The 14203-nt window shown below is 45.9% G+C and overlaps 2 long non-coding RNA genes across 3 annotated transcripts; one reads left to right on the top strand and one right to left on the bottom strand.

The window, feature by feature from the left end:
• Window positions 1-553: 553 nt before the first annotated feature.
• On the bottom strand, window positions 554-8180 carry LOC141277289 (uncharacterized). Of its 2 annotated transcripts, none has more exons than XR_012328384.1 (3): window positions 8068-8180; window positions 3874-3950; window positions 554-702 (listed from the first exon to the last, which is right to left on the bottom strand). It is a non-coding gene; the product is annotated as an uncharacterized lncRNA (long non-coding RNA). The 2 variants fall into 2 exon arrangements; XR_012328385.1 differs by lacking the exon at window positions 8068-8180 and adding an exon at window positions 6886-7088.
• On the top strand, window positions 8097-12843 carry LOC109551733 (uncharacterized). The gene is made up of 2 exons (XR_004523850.2): window positions 8097-8447; window positions 12648-12843. It is a non-coding gene; the product is annotated as an uncharacterized lncRNA (long non-coding RNA).
• The last annotated feature ends 1360 nt before the right edge of the window (window positions 12844-14203 follow it).

Below are 14203 nucleotides of genomic sequence, written 5' to 3'. Positions count from 1 at the left end.
AAAGTCGTTGAGCCTCACAGCCTATAAGGAAGGAATGAAATCACATCTGAATTATAGCATAGGCTGGTACTTCTTAAATGCAAGAAGAATGTAGTGTTCCATAACGCCTGCACTATCATCACTATTCAGGAAAAATAATAGTGACTTTAAGAAACTGGAATTCCGCCCCCCCCAAAATAGCCCTTCTCTTTAGCAGTGGAGTGCGTGCGTGCGTGTGTGTGTGTGTGTGTGTGTGTGTGTCGGATGGTTGGGGGGAGGTGCAGGGGGTGGTTAGGGGCAAGAGATTAAATGGATTTGTCAAGAGTTTTGTGACTAGGGAAGTTCCCTGGTGGCCTAGTGGTTAGGATTTGGTGCTTTCACTGCAGAGGCCCGGGTTTGATCCCTGGTCAGGGAACCATCCCACGTGCCACGTGGCCAAAATACGAAAAAAAAGAGAGAGAGAGAGAGAGAGAGAGAGAGAGAGAGTGATGTGACTAGAGTTCACATTGTATTAATTAGCTGCCGCAACCAATAAATCCCCAAATCTTACTGGCTTAACTCAGTTATGGTTTATTCCTCCCTGGTGTGAAATCCAAAATGGGTATTCTTGAACTGCAGGCAGATTTCCTCCAAGTGGTAATATGGTAAACGGGCTCCTTCCATATTGTGGTTTCATCAACCTCAACATTTGGCTTCCAGGATCACTTGCCTAAGTGCTTCGGGCTAACAATAGGAAGAAGAGGAAGGATGGCATGGGTTTGGGGTGGGGAGGGGAGTTAAGGGCTTTGCCCCAGAAGTGGGGCACATCACCTCCGCTCACATTGCCTGGAATTCAGTCACATGGCCATGGCCAGCTGCAAGGAAAGCTGGGAGCTGTAATCTACTGTGTTCCTAGGAAGAAGAAATGAGTTTGGTAAAGTCATTTACCCAGTAAGTCTGACGCTCATGGGTTGAGTAGGCCTATCCTAGTGGTCAGATAGAGCCATCCTTGCAAAATAAAAGTTCTTCCAAACAGTTTTACAAAAGGAAAAATGAAAACTTATACAAAAAGCTGGATCCACATTTCTGAGAACCTGTAATAAAGGGAGGTCTGAGGATTCTGTACAAGGTAGAAGGAGGGAAAAAAGCTATGATACTCAGAAATGGGGTTTTCCTTCCATCTGAACATGACAGGAGGCTTATTTACCCAAGGGAATTTCTACTTGTTAGCAGTTCAAGTAGTGTGACCCAGTGAGGAATTCTAGAGCGTTCCATGGACGCTGGGGGGAGAAGACGAGAGGTACCAGTGCCCATTCTTAGATCAAGCCTTGAGTCCTGTAATATTAATATTCGGGTCTAGAATATAGTGAGTGGGAATGTGTAACGAAAAGGCATAAACAGTGTTGGATGGACGAGAGAGCTTAGGATTTGGAGTCAGAAAGACTCGGGTAATTAAGAAGATGTGTGAACCTGGGGAAGTTATTATCTCCCCATGTATGAAATGGAGATAAACCCTGAGAGTATTTTTGATCTTTAAAAGGAGTGGAGATAATGTGTGTGTGTGTGTGTGTGTGTGTGTGTGTGTGTGTGTGTATATAGAAATAATTATATGTATATATTATAGGTAGAATTATATTATTCAATATACAATATAATTATATATATATTATTCAAAATACATGTATGTGTATTAGTGTATGTGTGTGTTTATAAAACCTGGCACATAGAAATGCCCAATAAATACCAGGTCCCTTGGTTTCTACCTCCTTTCTCTCTGTCACTCAAAGTGGCCTCCGTTCTTTAGTAGTTTTGAATATTAGGTGGAACAAGCTATTTCTTTTGGCTCAGAGAGCTTATATGAAAATACAACATTACTCAATGCTAACCTCAGGCCAATATCATCCAGAAAGGTCAGCTGCCTATCAGGGATTACGCTTGCAATTACCTGTGTCTTGATCCAGGTTCCACACGCTGCAGAGCTCACAGGGGATGATTGTAACCCGTACCCTAACACGTAAGCTAACCCTAAACCGTTGTCGTACACTAACATGTACCCTACACCGTACCCGTTCCCTAACCCTAACCCTAACCGTAACCCTTACCCGAAGCCTTACCCTAACCTGTACCCTAATCCTAACCCGTACACTAACACTAACCCGTACCCTAACACGTACGCTAACCCAAAACCATTGTCGTACAATAATATGTACCCTACACCGTACCCGTTCCCTAATCCTAACCTTAACCCTAACCCTAACCGTAACCCTTACCCGAAGCCTTACCCTAACCCGTATCCTAACCCTAACCCGTACACTAACCCTAACCCGTACCCTAACACGTACGCTAACCCTAAACCGTTGTCGTACCCTAACCTGTACCCTAAACCGTACCCGTTCCCTTACCCTAACCCTAACCCTTACCCAAAGCCTTACCCTAACCCGTACCCTAATCCTAACCCGTACACTAACCCATACCCTAACACATACCCTAACCGTAACCCACTGTCGTACCCTAACACTTTCCCTAAACCGTACCCATTCCCTAACCCTTACCCTATCCCTAACCCTAATCCTTACCCTAAGCCAACATCACTAATTATTAGAGAATTGCAAATCAAAACTACAATGAGGTATCACCTCGCACCTGTTAGAATTGGCATCATCAGGAAATCTACAAACAACAAATGCTGGAGAGGGTGTGGATAAAAGGAACCCTCTTCCACTATTGGTGGGAATGTAAATTGATACAGTCACTATGGAGAACATTATGGAGGTTCCTTAAAAAACTAAAAATAGAATTACCATATGATCCAGCAATCCCACTACTGGACATATACCCAGAGAAAACCATAAATCGAAAGGACACATTCACCACAATATTCTTTGCAGCACTATTTACAATAGCCAGGTAATGGAAGCAACCTAAATGCCCAGAGACAGACGAATGGATAAAGATGTGGTACATATATAAAATGGAATATTACTCAGCCATAAAATGCAATGAAATTGGGTCATTTGTAGAGACGTCGATGGATCTAGAGACTGTTCTACAGAGTGAAGTAAGTCAGAAAGAGGAAAACAAATATTGTATATTAATGCATATATGTGGAACCTAGAAAAATGGTACAAATGAACCAGTTTGCAGGGCAGAAATAGAGACACAGATGTAGAGAACAAACGTATGGACACCGAGAGGGTAAAGCCGTGGGGGTGGTGGTGGTGGGAGGAGTTGGGAGATTGGGATTGACATGTATACATTTATATGTATAAAATAGATAACCAATAAGAGCCTGCTGTATAGAAAAATAAATAAAATTAAATTTAAAATTTTTAAAAATAAATAAAATTAAAAAAAACAGAAAAGAGTTATTCCCTTCACATAAATGTATTTATATGAATGAATTGTTTCCATGCTTATATCTATAAATACAAAAAAGAGGAATAAAATCTACCTTGAACCAAAAAAGAAAAAAAAAAGAACCCACCAGTTATACAGAGGAAAACCCTATCAGGGTACTTGCTCCAGTGGTAAACAATTCTGAAGCTGGTCAGAGGTGGGGAATCGTCTCCCATGCAGCCAGCAGCCCCCCACCCCCCACCCCACGGCAAGGAGAGTCCTCATTGCAAAGCTAGGGGACCGTGCCGAGGCGTCTGTGAGTAAACGTGAGCTGAGCCCCAGGCCAGCTGCTGCTGAACTGTTCCCACCCTTCCCAGGTAAAACACCTGAATATGTACAAGGACTTGAAAGCCTACAGGAAGGGCCATGGAGCCACACCAGCAACAGCACGCCTGCCGACTTGGTGCCTGCAGGCCAGCCAGGATTGTCCTGGCCCCGGGCGCTCTTCTGGAATCTTTCCATTTCCCTGCCTGAGATAACCCTCTTGTCCAGGTCCCCACTGCTTTTTTCTTTCCTCACCTGTGCCCGGGGAGAAATTCCAGCGGCAGTTATGGGTGACACATCCTCTTCTTTAGCAGGTGGCAGCCTGGCAACTCCTGCAGAAAGTCCAGCAGAGCCCCACTCACACCGGGCCACCCACAAAGGCATAGCCCCTCACTCCCACCCATCAGCCCAGCCCCGACACGGCTGACGGGGCAGAGAATATGGCGTCAGGCACAGCTGCAGGGGCTCTTGCTGCCTGGAGCGGTGTTTATATTGATCTCAACCCAGGCACACCTGGGGAGGGCTGGCCCGCACGGTCAGGCTGCGCAGGTCAGCCAATCCTCACCCCTCAGGGGCTCACAGTTGCAGAAAATGGACCTTGCTGAACCGGCCAGGTCCAAGGAACAGGTGTGGGCTCCTGAGAGTCAGGATAGACAAGGGGCTGCAGCTCTGGCTTGTTTTCTAATCATTTTCTCTGGCCCATGAGTGGGAGACAACTTCAAGAAGACCCTCTCCTAATGACAGGAATCCAGGAGTCAGGGAGAGGAGGGGTGGTGGGTGGAGACAGAGGCCTGGTGCCCCAGCTGCAGTGGAAGTCTCTGGAAGGCCAGGCAGGGGGTGGCCGCACAAGGGAAGAGCGCATCTCTGCCCATCTGCATTGTCATCAAAGGAGACGCCACTCAGCAGCGTGATGTGCGTGCGGGGGTGGGGCGTGTGGGGAGGGGGGCGCGTCCTCCTCCACATGCTCAACACAGAGCTGCCGGGGCTGCCCTCAGAACTCGCAAGGTGGGCTTCCTTTGTGGCGCAGTGGTTAAGAATTCGTCTGCCAATGCAGGGGACATGGGTTCGAGCCCTGGTCTGGGAAGATCCCACATGCCGTGGAGCAACTAAGCCCGTGCACCACAACTGCTGAGCCCGCGTGCCACAACTACTGAAGCCCACGCGCCTAGAGCCTGTGCTCTGCAACAAGAGAGGGCACCGCGATGAAAAGGCTACAACGAAGAGTAGCCCCTGCTCTCCGCAACTAGAGAAAGCCCGCGCGCAGCAACAAAGACCAAAAGCAGCCAAAAAAAAAAAAAAACTCGCAAGGCGATTGGAGAGTCCTGTCAGCAACTACCTGTTACTGTCAGGAGGAGGAAGTCAGGACCCGGTACAAAGACAAGAAGGGGAAGGGAGTGGGAAAGTCGGGGGCATGAGACATCGTATACGAAGAAAAAACGCAAGCAGACATCTCAAGTGCCACCTCTGCATCTGCTCACACGCTCAGCCTCCAGCTACACTCCCCACACTTCTCACCAGCCTCCTATGCTCCTGCATACACCCGTACTCACCACGGTGTCTTGCTGGGCACATAATGAATGCCCAATAATACAGAGTTCCTTTCATTTAAAGGAGAAGCATCCTTTAAATATCACAACTGCAGAGCCTGCGTGCCACAACCACTGAGCCCACATGGCACAACTACTGAAGCCTGCATGCCTAGAGCCCGTGCTCTGCAACAAGAGAAGCCACTGCAATGAGAAGGCCACACGCCGCAGCGAAGAGTAGCCCTCGCTCTCCGCAAGTAGAGAAAGCCCGAGCACAGCAACAAAGACCTAATGCAGCCAAAAACAAATAAAATAAATTAATTAATTTTTTAAAAAAAGCTCATTCATCTGTGCCACCGAGAGGAATCAAAATTATTTTCTAAGAATTTGGACCTAACCTGATAGTAACGTGTTCTAGAGAAGAGCACTACTTTTGGAGTTTGAGCTTGGCTCTGCCTTTTAACTGTCATCTGGGGTACGTTACTAAATCTCTCTGTGACTTAGTTTTCTCATCTGTAAAATGGCAATAATCCTGTCTGTATTGGAAACAATGTTGTGTGTCTTCCTAATTACAATTGCTCCCTGAATACCACCGCAACACACACACACGCTCACACACATACACCCTTACACAAACACACACACAGAGCCCTCAACAGCTTTGTTTGTATTGTCAGTTTGGGGGGTGCGGGTGACATCTGACTCAAACCAGGCCAAGAAGATTCTCTCCTCGGGCATTTTAAATTTGTGATTGGGAAAATCTAGTACTTTCTGGACTCATCTTGAACTTGAGGGCTCAGGGGAGGTAACATTCCCCCTACCATATGGTTTGAAAAACAGAGGAAGATGGTCAGCAGAGAAAGAAAGATGAAGTAGATGTGAAAGTGAAGCAGAGGACTTCCCTGGTGGCTCAGTGATTAAGAATCCACCTGCCAATGCAGGGGACACGGGTTCGAGCCCTGGTCCGGGAACATCCCACATGCTGCAGACAACTAAGCCCGTGTGCCACAACTATTGAGCCTGCGCTCTAGAGCCCGCGAGCCACAACTACTGAAGCCCGCATGCCTAGAGCCCGTGCTCTGCAACAAGAGAAGCCACCACAATGAGAAGCCTGCGCACCGCAGCAAAGAGTAGCCCCCGCTCGCCGCAACCAGAGGAAGCCCACGCACAGCAACGAAGACCCAACGCAGCCAGAAATAAATTAATTAATTTAAATAAATAATAATTTTTTTAAAAAAGAAAGTGAAGCAGAAATGACACCCTTGCATTTTCATACTAAATTCCCTCTTTTAGCAATCAGACTCCTAACCAACAGACCACCTCACAGCCTTGTTAGGATTAAGTGTGAGGAGGTCGGTAAAGAACCTAGCCTGGAATGAAGCCAGTGCTCACTAAATGGCATTTGGGAGTTGTTACGCCCTTCACTCACATCTGGAGTGGGCTTCAATTCAGATTACCGGTCTTGGTGAGATTTTTTTTGTCACAAGACAAAATTTTCTTTAGGCTTTATAAAACTATAAGGCTTAAATGTCTACTTAGCTGACAGCACCAAATAACTGCATGCCAAGGTAAATCCAGGGAAGACGAGGGCCTCATTACCAAGACTCTGAAGGCCCCACTCAGCTTCGAGTAACCGAAAGGACAAACTAAGGGAACCAGCTTAGGGAACCAGCAAAAGAGTACCCAAAATAAAATCAGAAAAGAGGACATCTAAAAGGAAATGAATTTAATTTTGACATACCTTTGAGTTTTGTGCAATTTAAACTTTTTTGTAACATTTTAAAATATTTGGAATTACATATGGATTGATATTCTTGTCAGCGTTCAGCATCTCTAAAAGTTTCTTTCTGGCTCTTACCCTGTTACAGAAATTAGACAGCAACCAATCTCAGCGTTGGGATAGGCAGGATCGAGTTAAGGTAGTTTGCAAAATTACATAATGAATAACCCATAAATGTACTCCTTAACCCACCTAGGGGTATTAGCACTTTGTGAGGTCAGTTGTTTGCCCAAAGGACCTCTAACTGGTGCATTTCAGGAACTGTGACAAATGGAGCATAACAGGGCAGCTCTCTTCCTGTAGCCCCAGAATTAGGAACCAGGGGCCCTGGGGAAACGTCAAGTACTGTGCTTTGTAAAGAGAAGTCAACCAGCTCCCCAGGGCCTTATTAAGAGGTTACAAACTGGTCCTGCCATTACCAACCAGCCCAGTCGTCCTCATCTCACATTAAGATAGACATTGTATGAAACACAGTTTTGATGGCCAGAATTCATACATGCCTCTCCCCCATCCCTGCTGCTACTGGGGAGGGAAGAGGGCCTATCCCTCCAGAAAACCAAGGGGAGCACTTGTTTCAGAGAATCACTCCCCTAGTGTAGGAGTGTGTACAAGAAGGGGGGAAATGAAATTCACTGCCTAGCTGGTTGGTTACTGCAGTCGCACCCCACCCCCACCCCAGTGCTTCATGATGGGAGACATTCTGGAAGAGTTTAACACGTATATCAGGAAATTGGGTCTTCAGAAATGAAGGTGGATAAGAAGAGGTGGAACTCCATCCCAAGACAATTACACGTATCATACAGGCAAAGGCCACCACGTCTGCCTGGTGCCCAGGAGTAGAAAGAATCAGACCAAGCCAGAAGGAGACTAGAGTCGCCTCCTTACCACCAGCAGGTGACCTAAGAGCACCCTTGCTGCCTCTCCTACTGTCTCTCCCTGCCCTCTAGACCAGAGGTGTCAGGGCCCAGAACAAGGAGGGGTGAAGTGAAAGAGCAGGCTGTACCTCCACCAGCTAGCGCCCAGTTCCTACATTGTAAGCACTGTAAGGACATATTCCTCATGCCCAGCATGTGCCTGGCCCAGAGAAGACAACTGATACTTGTGTTGAAAAAGGAATGAGTGAATGAAAGTATCCCAATTCACCTTCTTTCTCAGTCACTCACTGCTTTCCTGGTTTAGGAGTCATATTTGTCAGTCAGAGGAGGGTGTTCCCTTGGCTCAGAGACTTGCTTAGGTAACAATGTGGCATAACCCAAAGTATACATGATGTGTGTTCTCCGGACATGTCAGCTTCTGGGCGGGGCTTAGGCTCCCACAGACTCTAGCCCCACCCTTGGCATTTCATCCCAGCTCAGGGGGCAGAAGAGGATAAATTTCAGCTGTTCTCAGCCCTGCTGCATCTTTACCAAAGACCTCCGACAGCAGCATGAATTTGGGAGGCTTCCTCCTCCTTGTGACCCTCGTTGCCCTCAGCTCAGAGGTACAGGAGCTTCAGGCTGCCATGAGACCCTTGAAACTTCTGGGTAAGTCCATGCAGAAGGTAGCCCCGTCCTTTTTTGTATGAGGGAGCCAGAAAGTAAGCCATCGGGGACCAGTGGGTGCAGGGGCAGGAGGGGAAGAAAGGAGAGACGGGAAGATATTCCTGTCAAGGAGCCATTGCAGGGACCCACCTTGACTGTAGAATCTCTCTGCTTCTGCTTTTACTTTCTCCCCTCTTTTCCCTGGGTCACCCCTCCATCTAGACTCTCCAAAAGGGGAGCCTTCTGCACCCTCATCAGCCACCCTCCATCTCCCTGGCGTCTCTCTCTCCACCAGTTTCTTTGTCTCTTGCTGCAAATAAATTGGATCGCCTAGAGAAAACATTTTCTTCAATATGTGAACCATGAATCATCCCAATCTCTTTTTTTCCTTTTACCACCAACATTCTCAAAGGGGTAACCTTCATTCTCCCCTTTCTTCCCCATAACTCACTCCTTAATCCCTTGAAGACTGACTGTAGTCTCCATTGCTGTCCCCATCGCTCTGCCAGATCTTCTTGACAAATCACTTGACTCTCTTCAGTAGCCAGAGTCTTTAACCTCTGCAGCATCTGACATTGTTTGTCACTCCATCAATCCTCCAACTTTCTTCTCTCTTACATTATCGTCACTATCTTCTTCTCCCTAAATGTCATTGGATTCAACTCTAACTTGTCTCTTCTTTGTTCTCCTTGCACTACATTAAATCGGTTCCCAAATACCATTCATTCTTTGAAATTGTTTCTTACACATGTTCCTTCCTTTCCAACCCCCATTGCCACACTGTATTTCCAGTCCTGATTACTCCATGCTTGGGCCAGTGCAATCGTTTCCTGACAGCTCTCCCTGCCCCTCTCTTCCCTCTTAAGTTTGCTTGCTTGTGGAATCCTGGTCTATTCTATGCTCTCACACCAGATAATCTTCATAAGTAAACAGCCATCACATCCCTCTCTTGACCTACCAAATGAAATCTCAACTTCTCAGATCCGCAAGATCTGCCCTCTGTAACTCTGTCCCCTGCTTACCTTTCTGCCTTAACTTCCAAATGTTCCCTAATACTTATCCAGCCTTCCATTTGCTACTCTTCCGGGTTAAGAGTGAGGAGATGAGTCATATAGGGTACAAAATTTAGGGAGGTGCTCACCCCCAGGATTGCACAAGTGCCTCCTTAAATTTTGTGCCCTGGGTGCCTCATGCACCTCTCCCTAGTCCCACCCTGTTGCATTTTCCCTTTGTGAACTTTGGCTAGTAATTCTTTTCTCTTCTCTACCATCCATCTCAATTCTGCCCTTAAAAGATTTCCATACTTCAAGACTCAGATTTCCTGATTAATTAGAAGTAATGTCCTCTCTTTTCTGAGCTCCTTTAGTCCTTTGGATAAACCTCTCTCAGGGCACATGTCACATACTCCTTTGCTTTTAGTACTTTAAACATAAATCCTATCTCCATTGTTAGACTCTACGCTGCTTGAAGGCAATAACCCGATCTTACATCTTCGTACTTCCTGAATAACTTACCGCTGTGCTTTGTACATAGTAAGAAATCAACAGATGTTAATGAGTGACCAAACTACTGTGAGTGGAGACAAGAAGTCTCCCAATTCTCTTACCATAAACCAACAACGGCTAATAAAAGCATAGAGGGATGGTGTTGATCTTCTTTGAGGTCTGCAGGTACATTGTAGACATCCCACCAGGCCCCCATCTTACATCCTCAGACATTGCTAATCAATCATAGCACTCTTTCTCTTTGAGCCTGGACAAGGTGTCCCAGCGCTTCTCAACCCAGCATCAGAATAGCCACCTCTATTGATTGGAGTTGACACCGGAGAGTGAACTTCATCCACCTCTGTTGGATCCAAGGGCTTCTTTTTACATATGAGAAAACAAAGGCCCAGAGAGGTGCAGAGACAGAATCAGGTAGAGAATCTCCTGATCACAGCTGAGTAACCAACCCAAGCACAGCACACGTTCGTCCAGAGCTCTGCACACATTTTGTTAGAAACCCTTGGGGGGGGGGTCTTAACTAGCTTCTTGGACCTATTTCATTGGCCCTCAAAGACTAACCTTGAGGCTCTGGGAACATGGGGAGCCTCCACTCAGGTCAGGAGTGACTCCTTGAAATCTGGAGATGTGCTTTTCATGTCAGGGTCAGTTTCACCCTGTGGGATGGCAGAGGGGGCATGGCCTAGGGGCCAGGCGGGTCTGGGTTGGTTCCCACTTCTGTACTGACTGGTAGGAGAGTCACCTCTGTGCACCCCAGCTGCCACTCATAAAATGGGGCCAGTCAGACTCACTGCACAAGGTGACTGCAGGGCACCCTTGCTGCCATTTGGTAAATGTGAGTCTCCCCTTCTCTGCCCCTTTCCCTGCAGAGAGGAGAAGTGAGGACATTGAAGTGGACTTCTTTGCACTTCCCCTCCACAGACACAATTATCCCCTTCTTTAAAGTAGGCCTTACTTTGTTGAGATTGTGTGAATGCATAGTTTTTCACTGAAACATATAAAATGTTAATGAGTGTTATTTTGCAAGTAATCATTTATAAATTATACTATGGATTGAACCAAAAGAAGAAAGTGGAATTGGCTCCTTAATCAAGGGCTGGCCTCTCTAGCACCTGTGGCTATAGCATGGCGGTGTTCAGCTGGTCTGTTCTAACGTAGGCACCTGCGTTGAGCTCTGCAGTGGTGACTGGGACTGTGGTCCAGAGGAGCACTGCGTCAGGAATGGTTGTGGCCACGAATGTGTCTCGGACTAAGGACAGGTAAAAACATCAGGCCCTTCCCTGCTTCCTCAAACCATGTCCAAACCAGGCAGGCGGTATGCTTGGCCCCAATAGGACCTTCCAGAAATGAGTGGGATGGAAGCCAGTCTCTCTGTGGCCTCTTCCTCATCACCCACCCTTCCCAAGAAAAAGAAGCACCTATCACAGGATGGTGGTTTCCAAATCTTTAAAATAATTTCATTATCCGGTATATCCTAGAGAAAGATCAGACTATTTGAGGAAAAAAAAAAGATAAAAATCACCCATAACCCTCCACCCCAAAATGATGTTTGCTTAACACTTTGGTACACATTATAACACATGCACACATATATAATATTTATTTAAAAAATGAGATAATCTGGGCTTCCCTGGTGGCGCAGTGGTTGAGAGTCCGCCTGCCGTTGCAGGGGACACGGGTTCGTGCCCGGGTCCGGGAAGATCCCACAAGCTGCGGAGTGGCTGGGCCCGTGAGCCATGGCCGCTGAGCCTGCATGTCCGGAGCCTGTGCTCCGCAACGGGAGAGGCCACAACAGTGAGAGGCCCAGGTATCGCCAAAAAAAAAAAAAAAAAAAAAGAGATCATCTTGTACCTATTTTGATTTCTTGATTATTTCACTTAGAAATAGCTAGTGAGGGAATTGCCTGGCGGTCCAGTCGTTAGGACTCTGAGCTTTCACTGACAAGGGCCCGGGTTCGCGGGTTCGATCCCTGTTTGGGGAGCTAAGATCTCACAAGCTGCACAGTGCGGCCCAGAAAGAAAAAAAAAAGAAATAGTTAGTGAACAACGTTTAATATCAACACTGATGTTTCTATCCCATCATCTTTAATACCCTTCACGTGTGCTCCATATGTGCATGTATGTTCATGCACATATGTTCATACACATGTATGTTCATATACTTACCAACCCCATTAATACACAGTTAATATATTTCTTATTTTTTACATCATTAATATGGCTGTAGTGAATACTGAATTGGTATATATGCCCTTATGAACCTCCTTGGAATAAGGTGTATAATTGATGACCAAGGAGTATGCTAATTTTAAGCCGTAGGTGCACATTGTCATATTATACTATAAGAACCCTTTTACTATAAAAATATTTCAGGGGCCTCACATGGTATTTCCTTTATTGTCAATAGCCATTGATTGAAAAAAATGCATAATAGAAAGCTACAAGGATTCAGTTTTGATTATAAATTAAGTTGTACTGAACACAACAGAATCAACACATAGTTTAAAAATAACTTGCTTGTGTTCAGAATGTATTATTTTTCCTATCCACCCACAATCCTTGGGGTGCTTACGGCCTTGCTGGTTCCTGGCAGGTTCTTACTGATTCCCAGAACTGGGAACTCTTGCCTCTCAATTGTATTCTGTGGATCCAGGTCCCCCAAACAGCAGGTCTCATGCCTAATTTTTTTGTCCATTTCGCAGATGAAGACATCCTAAGGGCCATCCTTCTCTAATAGTTGTTCATCCCTTCCTGGAGTTCCTGTCTTCAAAGATGTGACTATTTGAAACTCCTTGCCCAGGAAGACAGATGAAAATGGGGGCCCGTGGATGGAGATGACAAGGGATGTGGTGGGGAAGGGAAAATAATCGTTTCTTTTAATAAATCGTCATAATTGGGCTTCCCTGGTGGCGCAGTGGTTGAGAGTCCGCCTGCCGATGCAGGGGACACGGGTTCGTGCCCTGGTCCAGGAAGATTCCACATGCCGTGGAGCGGCTGGGCCCGTGAGCCATGGCCGCTGAGCCTGCACGTCCGGAGCCTGTGCTCCGCAATGGGAGAGGCCACAACAGTGAGAGGCCTTCGAACCACCCCCCCCCAAAAAAATCATCATCATTAAAAGTACCCATACTACTTAATTTATTTGGTGAGGGGTGATAGGAGGAGGAGGTGGCGGTGGGGGAGAGATGACATTTGTTGGACACTTGCTATGCAACAAGGACTGTGTTATACGTCCCACAAGTATCATCTAATTTATCCTTACAACGACCTTGTGACAATGCTTCTTCTCACTACCATTTTACCTATGAGGACACTGAAGTTCGAAGAAATTAAGTAATTTGTTCAAAGTCACATAGCAGGTAAGTGTCAGGGCCTTAACTATACTTCCATGTCACATTCTAAGGCCTATAAGTTATATCAATAGCATAGTGGTTAGGAGATCCAACTTTGAATTTCAAACCCGGGCCCACCACACAACTGTGTGGCCTTCAGCAAGTGTCCTAACCTTTCTGTGTTTCAGTTTCCTGATCTATATAACAGGATCTATTAGGTTGGCCAAAAACGAAATTTTTGGCCAACCCAATACTTCATAGAGCTGCAAAGGTAGAAACAGTTAGTTCGTGTAAAGTGCTTGGAATAGTGCCTGACACGTGGGAAACATTAAGTAAATGTTGACTAAATGATTATTATTATTGTCAAATTGATAGGCTAATGACTCTTAGTCCTAATTTTCTAAGACTCTAGAACAGAACACAAGGCCAATCCTCCTTCCTGGCCTCTCACAGTTCATCCGGATACTGAAAGCCAGCCCCTCTCTCCTGTTTTCTCCGTTATGAAATGTGGGAGGTTAAAATAGACTTGAAATTTCTTGTCTATGTGTTTCACAGTCACAGACCTAAGATTCAACTGGCCCAGGTTGTAGACTGATGTTGACTAATTTACTGCCTTCATTGCCGCTGACAAACCATTTAAACTGTTTAAAGTTTTTCTCTTTCAACCATTTAAACTTTCTTTGGCTATAAAAAGGGAGAAATGATAATATCTACCTCATTTGGATCCTAAGGTTAATAGAACTTTACAGTTTACAGAACATTTGATTTTCATACCAACCAACAGATGGCAAATAGGGGGCTCTGATAATAATAGCAACTTCATTTATTCTGTCAACAGGTATTGTGGGTTGCCTGTCACATCCTAGGTGCTGTGCTAGCACTGGGGATACAGTAGTGAACCAGACAGATGTTATCTGTGCCTTCACAAA

Source organism: Tursiops truncatus, chromosome 20 (assembly GCF_011762595.2).
Source record: "Tursiops truncatus isolate mTurTru1 chromosome 20, mTurTru1.mat.Y, whole genome shotgun sequence".
NCBI classification, from domain to species: domain Eukaryota; kingdom Metazoa; phylum Chordata; class Mammalia; order Artiodactyla; family Delphinidae; genus Tursiops; species Tursiops truncatus.
Note: the sequence above shows the minus strand (reverse complement) of the source record. Positions and strands in the feature narration are given on the sequence as shown.